Source organism: Gracilinanus agilis, chromosome 3 (genome assembly GCF_016433145.1).
Source record: "Gracilinanus agilis isolate LMUSP501 chromosome 3, AgileGrace, whole genome shotgun sequence".
Lineage (NCBI taxonomy): Eukaryota > Metazoa > Chordata > Mammalia > Didelphimorphia > Didelphidae > Gracilinanus > Gracilinanus agilis.
In genome coordinates, this window is record NC_058132.1 from 125,141,369 (window position 1) to 125,158,160 (window position 16,792).

A 16,792-nucleotide genomic window follows, 5' to 3' on the forward strand; every position below is an offset into this window, starting at 1 on the left:
GATAATAAGGCAGCTAGAATTCAACCTTGGACCTTGTTCTATTCCAGGCTAATCTCTACCCTGAAGTCACTGAGGTTTTCTGTGCTTTGATATGACATGATTTATATTTCTGCACAACTGCGAAGTTTCTTTGTGCTCTTGTGTGAAATGGGTTTTGTGTACAGTATATAATAAAATCCTAAGCTCATTGCAAGGAGTCAGAGCAGCAGCAGCATGAGCTGACAGAAAGATCATATCCCATGCCTCGCTTCTTTCTTATCACCTAAGCCGTCCTCATTGGATTTCCTGGAAATGTTGGATAGCTTTCAACATTTATTTTTTTCATTATTTTGTTATATTTTACATTTATTTCAACATTATACCTATGGTCATAACCAGTTATTTCCTGTATGTTAAGATAGTCAGTTTCATTTCTCCCCCCACAAAGAGCACTGATTCCAGTATATTCAGACCCTTTTTTTTAGGACGATGTTTTAAAAATAGACATGAGATTGCTAGTAATGTACTCTACAAGCTTTTTAACTCTTTCATTCTTTCATCCAGGTTCATATTTTCCAACATAGTTTCATCCGTCTTTCCTTGTTCCCATATTTGTCCTGAAGTAACTGAGTATTGAGGTAAACCAAAGTATCATGGTTGAATATTGGAGAATCTTGCCATGTTCTTCATTGAATTTCTCTACAATATATTCCTCCATTCTCCACTTCTCTACCTATAAATATGTATATCTTGTTTTTGTTCCATCATTTCAGTTGTGTCCAACTCTCTTGACCCCACTTGGAATTTTTTTGGCAAAGATACTGGGATAGTTTGCCATTTCCTTCTCCAGGTCATTTTTCAGATATGGAAACTGAGGCAAACAAGGTTAAATAGCATGCTCAGGATCACACAGCTACTAAGTGTCTGAGGCCAGATTTGAACTCAGGAAGATGACTCTTCCTGGTATTCTCTCCACTGCACCACCTTCCTGCATATACCTGTACAAATATGTGCATTCGCACATCGTAGACGCGTCAAATCATAATATAGTTAGAAATCTTTAAGGGGCCAAAGACATTTAGAATTTAAATGAGAAAATCAGTAAGCAGATATGGACACCTGTGTGGTATGTGTGTACCATCTGATTTTTAGAGTCATACTTCTGAAATTTCCAAACTTACCTGCTTCAGACTGGTTCCTAATTAAAAATGGATATACCTTTAACTTCAAACTCTGACATTTATAAAACTTTGCTACCTGCCATTACTATGCTTCTTGCATCTTCTGAGATTTGATTTATATTCTCCCAATTATATTTCTTATCCTTCCAGGTGAATTTTTCCTGAGAATTTTTTCCTGGTGTAGTTCCCAAATAATCTATCTAGTGATCCATGTGGACAGGGGCCTCTGAGAGGTGAAGTAAGACTATCGCCCCAAAGGCCTACAGGAGTGCTACATTTGTCCAGTCTTTAGCTTTCTGGCCAGTTGCTTTTCAGGGTCCTCCATAGGGTCAGGCTATTTGCTTGGTCAGATTAAAATACTGCCCAATTTGATTCAATTACTCTTTACCCACAAGAGAAAAATATGGTTATTATGATGACAGGACATCCGTGAGGAATAAAGGCTCCCAGCCAGCTATCTGCCAGCGCCTGCCAAACTGAGATGAGCAATTCCTGGCAATCTTGAAAATGATTGGAGATGACTGGGCAGATCACTGCAGCTCTCTCATTTGTTTGGGAGACTGGCTCAATTTCTGACCACCACTGTCTTTTCATCTGAAACCCCCTGAGAAAACACTGATTAATGTAAGCAGCTGTATACAAACGCTTTTAACAGAGGTACTGAAGATTTGGATTTTATTGTTCTAAGTTAATGATGAATTATTTACTAAAACTGGAGGGAAGAAACTAGGGAAGGAGAAGCAATCCCCAGAGGACAAGGAGGTTATTATTTTGCAGGGTCACAAAATGTTCAAATGAAATATTATTTGGGGAAATGTCTTAGGTACAGTTCATACTCGTTTATTACCAATAATCATGCCTAAAAACTAAAAAGACACTATGGAATGGGGTGGGAGGAGGGGAGAGAAAGAACATGAATCATGTAACCATGGAAAAATATTCTAAAGCAATTAATTAAATAAAATTAAAAAAACTAAAAAGACAAAAAGAGACTTAAGTGTTATTTTTATCTTCTCTACTATCTTTGATTTTCTGTCCAACAGCTATGTTAAATGTGTCTTCTTTCCCTTGCCCTAGCATCCATAGCTCAAACACAGTTATTCTCTTCACTATAAATATTCACAAATATATTGCACATGTGTATGCATACCAGCATAATGCACTTTCATGGGTTTCCCCAAGAGGCAGTGTGTCCAATGATAGAGTCCTATACTTGAAGTCAGAAAGAACTCAGTTCAAATCTTGCTTCAGACACTAATTAGATGTCAGGATCCTGGGTAAATTACTAGACTTTTCTGACCCTCAATTTCCTTATTTTTAAAATAGAAATGATAATACCTGTAAGGCCTTTGTCACAGAGTGATTTTGAAGTTCAAATGAGAGAGGATATAGAGAATATTGCAAACTTTGGGGATATGTAAATGTCAGTTTACTATTATTGGTGAGCCTTCGTTAAGGAGCTGTCTTTTCCTTAAGGAGGCTTTCATGAGAGGTAGCTTGGGGAAGGGGGTAGAACTGGTCTCAAAGTCAAGAAGACCTAGTTTCTAGTCCCCCTCTAAAAATTACTGGCCCAGCAACCCTGGGCAAGTCATTCATCCTCTTAGCTCACCAGATAAATTTTTATCATTCATCCTCTTAGTTCATCAGATAAATTTCCAAGAGTTTATGTAGCAGAATTGTTGCCAAGATGCATTAGAGAATCAATTTTCCCAACTGGGGTTACCATACACTAATGAAGTCACAGGCCAAATAAGACACATACAAAGACATGCTACAACTATATATACCACCTCAACTGGAATATATGGGTATGTTCCAACTGGAACATACCAATTCAATTCAACAAGCATTTAGTATAATAATAGTAGCCAATGTTTCTATAGCTCCTTAAGCTTTGCAAAGAGATTTACATATACTGTCTCATTTGAGTTTCACAAACTTTTTAAAAATAGGTACTGTTATTCCCCCCCCCCCCATTTTATATATGAGGAAACTGAGGTTAAGAGTGATTAAGGGATTTGTCAGGGATCACCCAGTTACTAAAATCTAAGGTAGGATTTGAACTCAGATACTCCTAATTCAGTTGAACTGCCTCTCCTAGCATCCCTAAAATATGTGTTCTGCTATCCAGAGCATCCTGGTAGACCCTAACTGAGAAACAAAGTTTAGATAAAATATAGTTTTGGTCCTTATGGAATTTATAAGAGGATAAGGGAATTAGGTAGCACAATGCACGGGACCTTGAGACAAGAAGGCCCGAGTTCAGATCTGGCCTCAGAAACTTACTGGTTTTATGATCCTGAGCATATAATCCTGTTTGCCTCAGTTTCTTCATCTGTAAAATGATCTGGAGAAGGAAATGGCAAACCACTCCAGTATCTCTGCCAAGAAAACCCTAAATGGGTTGTAGACTCTAAACAACCACCCTATTGCAAGTACTAATAATATGGAAATAGGTCTTGATCGATGAAAAGAAAACCCAAAAGGTATCATAAAGAGTCAGAAACAAGAAAGAGCTGAACTACAACAGAGGACAAAATACATATGACTGTAACATATACCTTTAATGAGTGTATTAAAAACAAAACAAAATATTATGTGAGGTCTAGAGAAGAGTAGGGCTAAGGAAACACTCTCAACATCTATAGAATCACAGATCTAGCTTTGGAATTGACTTTAGTGCCATTCAGTTCAGCTCCCTCTCATTTTACATATGAGGAAACTGAGTCTTAAAAAGATTAAATTATAGCTTCAAAGTTTTTGAGAAAGGATTTGAACCCAGACTTTTCTGATTCAAAATCCAGACTTCGACCTACTGTGCCACATTACCTCCTGGAGAAATCATATGATTATATGAAATCTAGAGAAGTTGGGAGAAAACTGAGCAGTGAGACAACCAAAGCATGTAGTCTATCTGTTCACCATTCCCTAATCAATGTTGCTGAGTTGGACAGCTCCCAACCAAGGTAGCCATATTGCTGCACTCTAGATCCAGTCTCATCCCATCTTCCTTGGGTCATGCCCACTTCCCCATGCCTTCCACAGTCACTAAAGATGGATACAGCTTCAAATAGTCCTGATGGGGGAAGAGGTTGAAGAGAGGAAAGAGGAATAAGCATTTATATAGCAGCTGGTTGGGGTCATGGTGGATTTAAGTGAGGCAGAGTGGCATAAAACCATCAGCCTCACTCTCTTCTAGAGTCATCAGTCTAGTGGCAAGACAAAAGTCAAGAGGACTAGGGATACTGTGCAGAGCCTTGGCTTCTTTGATGTCTAACCAAGCTCTAAGGCAAAGCACTTCACAGTGCCTGCTTCCACTGCCTTCATGGCCAGTGGAACACATTTTCTCATATCCCTACCAGAAGAAATCTTCACATGCCTGGGGCAGACATTCCCCCTAATTTGAGGTGTGAAGGCCAGCAGCTCCCCTAAACCTGGTTTAGCCTACTTGCTAAGACAGCACCCCAGGGTACAGCCATTGTTCATGCTATGGTTTCTTGGAGCCACAGGCGAGATCTGGATGACAAGTGGACACCAAAGGGGAATGAGCAGCCCTAAAAAGGGCTCAGCAAGCCCTCACACCAAAAGTACTAGACTTCCCTGAGCACCTCCTGTACTCTTATAGCACCTACTCTGTGCAAGGCACAGTGCTAAGTGCTTTTACAAATATTATCTTATTACTTCCTCACAGCAACCCTGCAAGAGAGGTGCCATTATTATTACTCCCATTTCCTAGGTGGAGAAATTAAGGCAAATTTAGGTTAAGTTGTTTTCCTACCTCAGCTCAATGTACAGTTTCATGAGGCCCCATTTGTCACTTTGCAATGAGAAAAGATTGTTTAATAGTAGGGGAGAAAAGTAAAAGCTGAAGGTCCTCATATTCTTTGAAATACATGTCCATAAATGCATCTTTAATTCATAGAATAATCTAGCAGCCTTGTACAGTTTCTAAAACTTGATCAACCCATAGCAATTCCCAGGGCTTCCCATCTTGATGCCACTGCTAAAGTAGATGAGAGCCTGAAGAAGTTCCATGCCAGGGTTTTGGACTCCCTTAATTTCTTTCACCTTAATTTCATTTCTTTTGTTTGGACCCATGATTTCCATATGTGTAGTGTACTCCAGGGGTAGAAATTCCTTCTATCAATGCAAACTGGCACCTGTAGTTTTTAGTCTTAGAGAGTTTTCTGAGGTATAGAGAGAAGTAAATGGTTAGGGTCATATCCATAGCTAATATGTGTAAGTCTTAGACCAATCTTCTATCCACCATATCATAGAGGTGCCATGTCCCAACTTTTAAAATTATAATTCATTTTTCAATTTTAATTTCCTTTGGGCCAATGAATTTCAAAGTTCAGATAGACCTCATGAATCTGAGTTCATCCTATCTGTGGATGCTTTGGGGAAGAAAAGATGGCATTCCATTGTCCAGTAGCTTTGACAGAAAGTATGGCAGGGATACTACTGCCATGATTATATATGTTATTTTCCTCTTTTCATAAAAACACTTTGAGCCAAGGCATTGTATTGTTGTGTAGTATGTCAAGGACATGTGGCATCTGAACCATTTACCTTTATCTCTATACTACTCCACTAGACATGGTTGTTGGGACCTAAACTTGGCATACTCCCAAACTTCCTAGAGTAGGCATTTTTAACTTTTTGTGTGTGTCATGAACCCCTTTGGTAGAATAGCAAAGCTTATGAACTCCCTTTTGAAATAATGTTTTCAAATGCATAAAATAAAATACGTAGGATTGTAAAGGAAATCTGTTATATTGAAATAAAGATGCAGTAGGATTTCTTTCCCTCTCCAAGGTCATAGACCCACCAAAATCTATCCACAGACCCTTTTGGGGTCAGCAGATCTCAGATAAGAACCACAGATAGATAAATGAGTTGCAACAGAAATGGGGCCCTAGGAAATTACACTTTTAAGGAGAATGTGATGATTTTATTATGATAATTAGAAGCATTCCTGGCTTTTAATTATTGGATTAGATTATGAGCTCTTTGAGGACTGAGACTGTTTTTCTTTTCTTTATACATCTAGTATTTAACATAGTGCCTTGCACATAATGAGTTTGTTGACTTGAGTGACTTGAGTTGAACTAATGGAAGAGATCACCATCCTAGAAAGCAGAACACCCAAGCTCCTTTACTGGTCTTATACTTTATCTGAGCCAATCCCTTATTGCTGGTTTTTGCATCGGAACCCTTCTTGCCAGTGGAAAATTAGAATTATTTTTCCTCCCAGTCTGATTTCATTGTAAAACATCAAAAAATGAATTGGATAAGTTTGCAAGGTAATGTGCTCTTCAGTGGCAAAAATGGAGAAATATAAGTTATTGTTGCTGTTATCAGTCAGATGAAGGAAAGAAATGTTTGCCATTCCAGGAATGTTCCAGGCAGCAGGTAACAGCTGTTGCTGGGTAGGACGTAGCACAAGATAACATGGTACGGAATTGCCAGGCTCTCCGACAGTCCAACGGGGAGAAAATGGTGGCACCGGACAGGTAACAGTTTCCAAGGAACATGGAAAGATGTTACCTTCATCTCAACACCAGCTGGGTTCCTGGATAATTATATTTTAAGCAATTCAGAGCATAAAACAAACAGATTCAACCTGGCATCTGGGGAAACAATTTCACCCAGGCATGCCTAAACTGGTCTTTCTCACTTCAGGGTGTGGGAGAACACAGGGTTTTGTAGGTCCCTTTGGGCCCGCCAGTTCTGTAGCTGTTGCTCAGCTGTTGGAGGGGCGCCAGCTCTCAGGTCTGTTAATGAGTGCAGTGGTGTCTGGCAAGAAACTTGCCTTCAAGTGAGTGTGACTAATCATGAATCTTTTCAATAATGCTGACAATCCATTCTCTTCTCTCTCTCTCTCTCTCTCTCTCTCTCTCTCTCTCTCTCTCTCTCTCTCTCTCTCTCTCTCTCTCTCTTTCTCTCTTTCTCTTTCCCTCTCTCTGTGTGTCTGTGTCTGTCTCTTTTCCCCTCTCTCTGATTTTCTGTCTGTCTGACTGTCTGTCTGTCTGTCTGTCTCTCTTTTTCTCCTCTCTCTGACTGTCTGTCTATCTGTCTCTCTCTCCCTCTCTCTCCCTCTCCCTCTCTACTTGATCCTGCTGCTGAAATGGGAGAAAATTAGCCTCATTCTGGAAAAGGCAGGAAATGATAAAAAGCTCCTAAAAGGTTTCCAGTCTTTGGTGGCTGTGTGTTTTACTGCAAGTATAATTATCTGACGTGGGTAGGTTAGTAGGGTTTTTTAATTTTAAAAAAAATTTTTTTTGCTGTTGTTGAGTCAATCACTAAATAGCACGCAGAATCTGAAAGCCTGTGCTCTCTTATGAGTGATGCTCTTGCAGTCAGGATGACCTGCCTCAGATGGGACTTTGCCAGCTGTGTAACCATGGGCCTCAGTTTCCCTATCTGTAAAATAAGGATAGTGGACTTGATGATCTCTAAGGCTCCTTCCAGCCCTAAATCTATGAACCAGGAGAGTAGTTAATGAAGTAGTTTATAACAGGAATGGTTGTGCTCAAATTATTATTCTCCATAATGCTGTCAGTATACAGAGGTTAACCTTCCATTTCCTGTTAAAAGGCTACATTTTACTAGAGCCTATTTCTGGTCGCTTGTGAAAATATGCCAGCTCTTAAATGCACTGGCCTTCTTCAATGAAGTGTGATGAAGGGAAAGGGAAGCAAACATGTCCTCACACCCACTTCTTTCCCAGCCATCCATTTTATAATTTCCCTTTGCTTGTGAAAGCAGAGTTCTGTATGTAGGGCATGCAGGGAATGTAAGCTCCTTGAAGAAAGGAATTATCTTACTTTTGCCTTTAGACACAGTGTGTAATTCAGGATCTGGTACACGGTAAGCATTTAATAAACACTTGTCCATTGATTGATTAAATGTCTGTATATGTGCACTGTTATTGGCCATGCTTATTGGTTACTAGGCTAGAGTCATATTAGTCTTCAAGATAACTGGATGCTGGACTGAAACTGTTTAAAAGGCATGATAATTATTTAATGAAGCTGATGTGCTCATATTGGGTGACCAGTTCTTATAGAATGTTTCCAACAGAAGTTCTTAATAGCTGAGCCAAAGGAAAGCAACTTGGTCAGACTTGAGCCTGCCCAAATGGAAGAGAAGGCAAGTCTCCAAAGCTGGAAAATCCCAAGCAGCTTTTTTGTTATTGCTTATTTCTTGAAATTGGCAAATTCAATAGTCAGTAAGGCTTCCTTTTTTCTTTTAAAATTTATAATTAGAATGAATACATAAACAGAAATATTATATGAGGATCAACTATGAAGGACTAAACCATTATCAGCAAAGTAAGTTTCCAACATAACCATAAAGGCCTCATGATGAAAATGCTCTCCACACCAAAGAAGGAACTATTGGAGTCTGATTGCAGATCAAAATGTAACATCTTTCATTTAATTCCACCAGGAGTTGTTTTTTTTTATTGTATGTGTGATATGTGTCTTCTATCAGGACATGAGCAATATAGAAATATGTATTTCTTGAAAGGACTGGTATAACCTATATTAGTATTTATCACCTCAGGGAGGAGTGGAGAAGGGAGAGGGGGAGAAAATCTGAATCCTAAAATGTCAGGAAATTATTGCCAATAATTGAAAAAAATAAATTTAAAAATTCTCATTAAAAATATATATAATTTATAGGTTAGGTACATCTCTTTTTCCATGCCCTATAGAATTTTTATTAGCTTTATGCTTGTTGAGCAAAAGGGATTGGGATTGGAACAGGTTTCATTGACCATAAGAAATTCCTAAAAAAGGGAAATCCTTCTTCCAGTGAAAGTTAATATCTTCTCTCCATCTGAAAGTCTTAGAGGGCTGTTTAGAACATTGAGAGATTAAATGACTTACTCAAGATCTCAGAGGCTATATGTGTCAAAGTCAAGACTTGAACCCAAGTCTGGTTCAAGTCCTGCCTCTCACATTAACAGAGCTTTAGAACTATAATTGTAGGTGGTTGTTTTTTTCTTATTTTTCTTCCAAGGGGGTTTAATTAGACTCCTCTACTACCCTTTTCAGTTTTATCTGTATAATCCGATCCCCTTTTTAGTGAGAGGCAGTATTTTTTTTTAGTGGTTCACCACAAAAGTGACCTAGGTCACTGAGGAGAAATGCTGACCCATAGAGAGCCATGTCCCACCACCATCTTAGAATATTGCCTTTTAATTAGTCTTAGAATATTGATGGAAATCAGTTGACAGTAGGCTTTCCTCACTACAGTTCTGCTGTGACTCAGATAGAACAAGTATTATTATTTCCATTTTATAGATGAAAAAAGTGAATCTCAGAGAACTGACTTTCCATGAGTAGTCATCAGAAGATCTGGAACTCTTGACCCAGTTTCCCAGCTCTAAGTCCTATCTTCTTTCTACTGCTTCCTCAGAAGTGTAGTGAGTTGGATTGGCTGAGTTCTTTAAATGACTAGAAAAGATCTTGGAAACAGTGGCCATTAATAGTCAAGTCATGCAGAGAAAGAACTGTGGAAGTAGAAACACAGAACTAAAACAACTGCTTGATCACATGGGTCAATGGGGATATGTTTGGGGATGTAGATTCTAAACGTTCACCCTAATGCAAATATTAATAATATGAAAATAGGTCTTGATCAATGACACATGCAAAACTCAGTGGAATTGTTCATTGGCTACAGGAGGGGGGTGGAAGGAGAGGAGGGAAAGAACATGAATCTTGTAATCATGGAAAAATATTCTAAGTTAATTAATTAAATAAAATTTTGCCAATTAAAAAAACAGGCCAGTTGGCCATTCTAATAAGAGTCTGGATAGGAGACTAAGGAACAATATCAATTGGGCTTATAAAAATAATGATAATTATGAGTGAGACCTGAAGATTTATGTTTTCATTGGTTTTGAGAATTCCTAAGTACATTCTCTGAAACAGTAATCTTAATATTAGATTAATATTACCTAGTGGTGGTACAGTGAATAGAGTGCTGGGCCTGGAGTCAGGAAGACTCATCTTCTTGAGTTCAAATCTGGCCACAGATACTTCCTAGATATGTTATCTTGGGCAAATCACGTAACCCTATTTGCCTCAGTTTTCCCATGTGTAAAATAAGTTGGAGAAAGGAATAGCAAACTACTCCAATACCACTGCCAAGAAAACTCCCAGTGAGGTCAAGAAGTCACACATGACTGAAACTTCTGAACAATGACAACAAAGTACGATGAGGAGTGAAAATAATCTCCCCTTTGATCAAAGTAGCCACTATATGTTAGATGCAGGACTTGAACCTAGATCTTCATGGTTTCAAGGCTAGATGTGTATTCATTACACCAGGCCATCTCCAATGATGACGATGATGATGATAACTTCCTTTTGTAGAGCACCTTAAGTTTTGCAAAGCATCTTCTAACCAATAACCTTCCAAAATAGGTAGCACTTGAATTATTGGAATCTTTTTGCTAATGAAGAAAACAGACACTGAGAGATAAAAATGAATGACCAAGGCTATAAATTTTTCATAAAGCATATTTTTCATCGTGTGATTATTAGTTAAATAGTGGAGACCATTATGTGATTGCAGTGTCTGTAATGAGTTTGAGTGACTTTTCATGGCTCAGCCCTATTTTCCAGCCCACTTCATCCCATATTGGTTCTTTTTCCCTTTTGAAGTTTCTTTAGAAAAATATTTGTAAGTATATATTTACATATGTGTATATACATATGCACATACAACTAGATTCACATATATTTGCATCTAACTTACTAATTTATGTACCTACTGTGTTCCCCCATAGAATCAGCTCCTTGAGAGTGGGGGGGGCTATTTAAATTTTGGTTTTGTATCCCTAGTCCCCTGCCCATTTGATAATAGGTGCTTAATTAATGTATCCTGAACAGAATAGAATTGAGTTGAGTTGATTGGAACTAAATTAAATTGAACAGAATTTTGGTCTCCTCTTATTGTACTACATAAATCTAGAAGTTATTAGGTAAGCTAGTTTGTCTTAAGTTGTTTGAATAGGGGAAATACATTTTTGGAAGATTTTTATATATTTATACATGACTGCTATGTGTCCATTGAATATTATGTGTCATTTCTTTATCATTTTACTTTTTTTTTTAACCCTTGTACTTCGGTGTATTGTCTCATAGGTGGAAGAGTGGTAAGGGTGGACAATGGGGGTCAAGTGACTTGCCCAGGGTCACACAGCTGGGAAGTGGCTGAGGCTGGGTTTGAACCTAGGACCTCCTGTCTCTAGGCCTGACTCTCACTCCACTGAGCTACCCAGCTGCCCCCTATCATTTTACTTTTAAAACAGGAGGCACTGATTCCATTTGAATATTTTTAAAACTAAACAGCAATGGGGAAAATGAAGAAAACTTTAGGATATTGTGTTAAAAATGAAAACAAAAACCCACCATACAAGAAAACAATGTGCCTTTCTGAAAGCCAAAGTAAGAAAACCCAGTGAGAATATTTAGGCTAAGTGCACAATTTAGACCCTGATTCTTACTTGATGGTTTTTCTGCGTTGACCAAGATTGACCTGAATGTTGTGAACAGAATAATTGTTCAGAACCAAATGTCAGAGACTGGATTAATCATGCTAAGGAATCTAATAGATCATTCCCTCACATTATAAGTGGCCCTGGCAGGAGTACAAGGTCAGCCCTTCTAATCTAAGCACTTTTTGGTGGCACAGTAGGTTCTAACACCAATACTGTAAAATCTGGTAGATGTTCCACTGTTCAGGTAAGGGTCTTTCCAACTCCCTAATCTACCCTGACAGATCCCTTAAAGCAGGAGTTCTTAACCTGGGGTTTGTGAACTTGCTTTTGTTTTCAATATTTTAAAAGAATTGATTTCCTCTGTAATACTGTGAATTTTTTTTACACATTTCAAAACATTATTTCAAGTCTGGAGTTCATAGTTTTCACCAGACTGTCTAAGGGGTCCAATAAACAAAAATAAGGCAAAGAACCCTTGAACTAAGGGAATTACAAGAGTCAACCTTGACTCAGTCCCTTGGATTGGAAGTCATCTAAATAAGCCTATTCCCCTTGTAGGTTCATTCATACCCCTTTAGAATTGACTCAAATAACATGCATGCACACAAGAGCTCTGAATTAGACTTTGATGTTTTTAGGAGGCTGAGGGGTATGATGGAAAGAGCATTGGGTTTGAATCCCTTACTGATTGCATGAATTTGAGCAAATAATCATTTAAGGTTTCTAGGCTACAATTTCCTCACCTGGATAAAAAAAAAGTGGTCTTTGATGGCCTCATCTGCAAATGAAAGATCCAGGAATATTTCTTAGCAAGTGGAGGAGGCAATGACTGGGTTTGGCAATTGTCTCTGTACCTTTATCTCACCCACACACTACCTCACAGGGATTCTCAACTGAACAATCTTCTCAACTGAGAAGATAATATATGTAAAATGTTTTGTAAACCTTAAAACACCATCTAAATGTCAGCTATTATCATTCCGGCATTTCCTGTATATTCCTACTCCCCAGTCTGGGGCTAGGTCTAGACCCATCTCTTCACCATACAGACTTTGGAAGTTCCTCTTCTCATAAATGGCCCTTTGGGGACCCATCTTCCTACACTTACCACCCACTTCTCACTTTCATTGTTCTATCAAAAGCCAAGTCTTCATATCATGTTTAAAAATAATAACAATAAAAGAAAACAAAAAACAGCCCTGGGGTGGAAGCAAGGAAGGAAGATGGAGGCAGAAGAAAGCAAAGAAATGGGGACTATCAAGGGACCAGCTTCCTTCCTCTTCTCCTCCCACACTTCCTCCTCACCCCTATTTTTCCTGTCACTAATCAGTTCTTGGCAGTGGAAGCAACTGGAACAGAAGAACCCAGCCCCAACCTTCAATATTTGGAAGATGATTCAAGAGCGATAAGAGATAAAGTAAGGAAAAGATCAAAGGGAGAATGAAAAAAAGGGAGAACTAGAGAAAGAGCTAGAGGTGGAAATTGTTTAACAGAGGGATTTAAAAGTACCTCACAAATCTGCTTTGCTTTATTCCACACGGCAAAAATTGGAGTATGAACTATAGGATTACATGAATTGATATGTATGTTTACAAACACAGTCCCCTATCTAGCTCATCTTAGTTTTGGAGTGTGTCTTTGAAATATTTTTATTATGTCGTTTCTCTGACAAGGCCACATATTGTTTTATTTTGTTTTTTTTAGGTCCCTATGATTTTCTCCTAACTGGAACTGCTCTATGAATAAGTTCTATTGCATTATTAATTTAATCAAGCAGTAACATGCCCAGCCTCTTGGTCAATTATTGAGGCTCTGTTTCAGGTTTAATAGCACTCATTATCTTTAGAACCTCTAAAAAGTCCCGAAGCCTTCACTCTCGTTCTCTCTGACACTGATGCAGATATACATCTTTCTTGTTTCTAGTAGGTGACCTTGATGAGATGTGATGGAGCCAGTTCAAGTTGACTGTTAGATTTTTAGCGTGAGCATTTATCCCTCAGAAATCACCAAATACTATAAATCAAGGCTTGGTTTATTGATCGTTGATTATCTAGACTTAAGAACGTAGTAGAGAAAATGCAAATAATACAAATTAAATTTAAAAATGGGTTTGGGGCAATTCTAAAACACACACATACACACACACACACACACACACACACACACACACACACAGTAGTTGTGAAACATTTACCAGAACACGCCTGGATGAGGATTGACTGAAATCAGCCTCTCTACACTTAGTTATATAGCCTGACACTTCTAGGTCCTCTCCTCAAAGCCTCTTTAGCTTGATAGGAATTGCAAGAGCTTGTGAGGGGAGCTGTGTGGCACGCTAGATAGAGCATTGGCCCCAGAGTTAGGAAGATTTGGATTCAGATCTGGCATCAGACACTTCTTAGCTGTGTGGCCCTGGGCAAGTCACTTAAACCTGTCTTCCTGGGTTTCTCATCTGTAAAATGAGCAGGAGGAAGACATGGCACACCACTCCTGTATCTTTGCCAAGAAAACTTCAAATGGGGTCGCAAAGAATCAGAAATGGCTGAAACCCAGTGAGCAAGCCAGAGTTTATGTCAAAATTATCACAATTTGGGAGCCCAGAGCAGCTCCAGTGCCAGTGCTTTCTCTAGAAAAGAAGCGGTTATTTTAGGAAACAAAACTTCTCTTCCTACTTCTACCCAACAGAATTTCTTTTTATTATGTAATGAGTTGGAACCATGGCTTGCACCTCTCATTGCCACCTGGAAGTCCCTTGTAACAAGGCTGCCAATCAGGCTTTTAAGGTAGTGTCAGTTTTAACAATGCCAAACAGGTACAAAGTATTTTTCAAGCAATGTTATACTTGGTGGGACTTTGCAAGTGGTTGAAGTGAGAAATCCTTTGTATTTGTTGTTTGTGCTTTCAAGTAATCCAACTCTGTTCTCCTGTACCACTCAGACTTGAATTATGTTTCCTGCAAATTTTTAAGTAGTTTTTTCTAGCCAACATCAAGACATCAGATTTATATTTTAATTCAATGACAGTTTTTCCCCAATTATATGTAATAACAATTTTTAATATTTGTTTTCTCAAATTTTAAAAGCCAAACTGCCTCCTTCCCTCCCTTCCCTCCTCTCTCTCTCTCTCTCTCTCAGAGATCTTAAGCAATTTGATCTGGATTATACATGAATATGACCATGCAAAACATGCTTCTATATTGGTCATAGTAAGAATTTTTAAAATATTTTCTCCATGAATCTGTGCTATTTTCTTTTTGGCTTCAATACTCCAAGGGTCTACAATTTCCCTGGTGTGGTGACTCCTAACCATTCTACCTCACCTTAGCAGATGGCACAGTGTCTTGAGTGTTGTTCATGGAGTAAGGAAGATCTGAGTTTAAATCCAGCCACTAGCTGTGTGACTCTGGACAGGTCACTTCACCTTTTTGTGACTCAGTTTCCTTATCTCAAAAATGAAGATAGGGGACAGCTAAGTATTGCAGTGGATAAAGTGTTGGGCCTTAAGTCAGAAAGACTCATCTTCTTGAGTTCAAATATGGCCTCAGGGCAAGTCACATAACCCTGCTCACTTTAATTCCCCAACTGTAAAATGAACTGGAGAAGGAAATGGCAAACCGTTCTAGTATTTAAGAAGACCCCAAATGGAGTCATGATGAGTCAGACACAATTGATATGACGGAACAATATCAACAAACACAGAGGAAATGATTGGTTATTGATACCAGTATAATTTATAACCCATTAAAACTTAAAACTGCCCTAAGACTTTGGGGACTTATGGTAAGTTGTTTCAGAATTGGCTGCCTCTGCTTGATTAGAATAAAAAATAAATCTCAGTTCCAAATTAGAAGAAGAGATAAAAGTAAGTCACTCTAGTGCCAACCCAACCTGTTTAATTAGATTATTAAGTCCAAAAAATAACAAATGGGCAAAAGTAAAGGCCTATCCTGAATATCATCATTTATTAGAGAAGTTTAATGATTGTAAAACAGTTTTCACAGAGAAGGAAAAAGGAGCTCATAAAGCCCACTTTTTCTTGGAAAATTTTAATACTTCAGTTTCTAGGAAAAGTTTCCTAGTTTAAAAGAATCCAATATTTTAATCTACAATTTTGTAGCAGATTCTTAAGGTTACAGTAACTTTACTTGGCTGCTGTATATCTCTATCACAAAGAGCAAGAGATTTTGTTGAGTAGAGGTAAAGGTGTGAATAACAAGAAAATAAACTGAGGAAACTTCTCTGTTCTGAATGAGACTTCTCGTTAGAAAAAAATCTTTTTGTACATTTTACTACTTAGTTCTCTCATCTATTGGAACACATTTGCTAGATTCATGCTAGTATAAATTGCATTTTTTGGAACATTATGATCCTCTTTGGTATGAAGCACAACAGCTCTAATAGTGTTTCTTCCATTATGTGTTCCTAGTGTTTCAATAGCTATTTCCCCAATCTGATTCTGTCATCAAATAAGCCTTCCTTAATCACATGGAGTCATAGTCATTTTTAGCAACAGCTAGTCTTTATGGTCTCTTCTGTTTTAAAAACCTGCAATCCTGTGATCTGTGTTGTTGTTTGTCCTTCGATTTTAAAGAGGACTAATTATATCATGGATGATGTCTTGACTTACACATGAACTGGATTTGTGGGGCAGAATTATACAAAGTCATCAGGCTCACTTTCTCCTCCAGAGTCTTTCAAGTCCAGTGGCAAGACAAAAGTCAGGACTACTGGCGATGGCCCAGGATGCAGAGGATAACCTTGGCATCTTCTGCGTCTGACCAAGCTCTGAGCAATCCACAGTGACTGCTTCAAGCTGCATTTATGATTGTTGGAACAAAACGTTCTCATCTGCCCCTTCTACTTGGAGAAGTCTTGGAACATGCTTGGGGTAGACAGCCTCCTAACACGCCAGTGGGTTTGAGACCTGCCAGTTACTCTCAAACTGGTTTACCTAGTCTGCTATGATGGTTTACTGGACTGTGGCTGCTGTGCATACTTCTTGAATCTGTAGGTGAGAGTTGAGTGCCAGGTGGACACCAAAAGTGGATGAGTAGCCCCAAAAAGGGCTCAGCAAACCCTCACACCAGAGCTGTAGTCCTACCTGAACATAT

At 38.5% G+C, this 16,792-nt stretch overlaps 1 pseudogene; it reads left to right on the forward strand.

The window, feature by feature from the left end:
• Positions 1 to 6,614: 6,614 nt before the first annotated feature.
• Positions 6,615 to 16,792, forward strand: part of LOC123241254 — a 52,939-nt pseudogene continuing 42,761 nt past the window's right edge.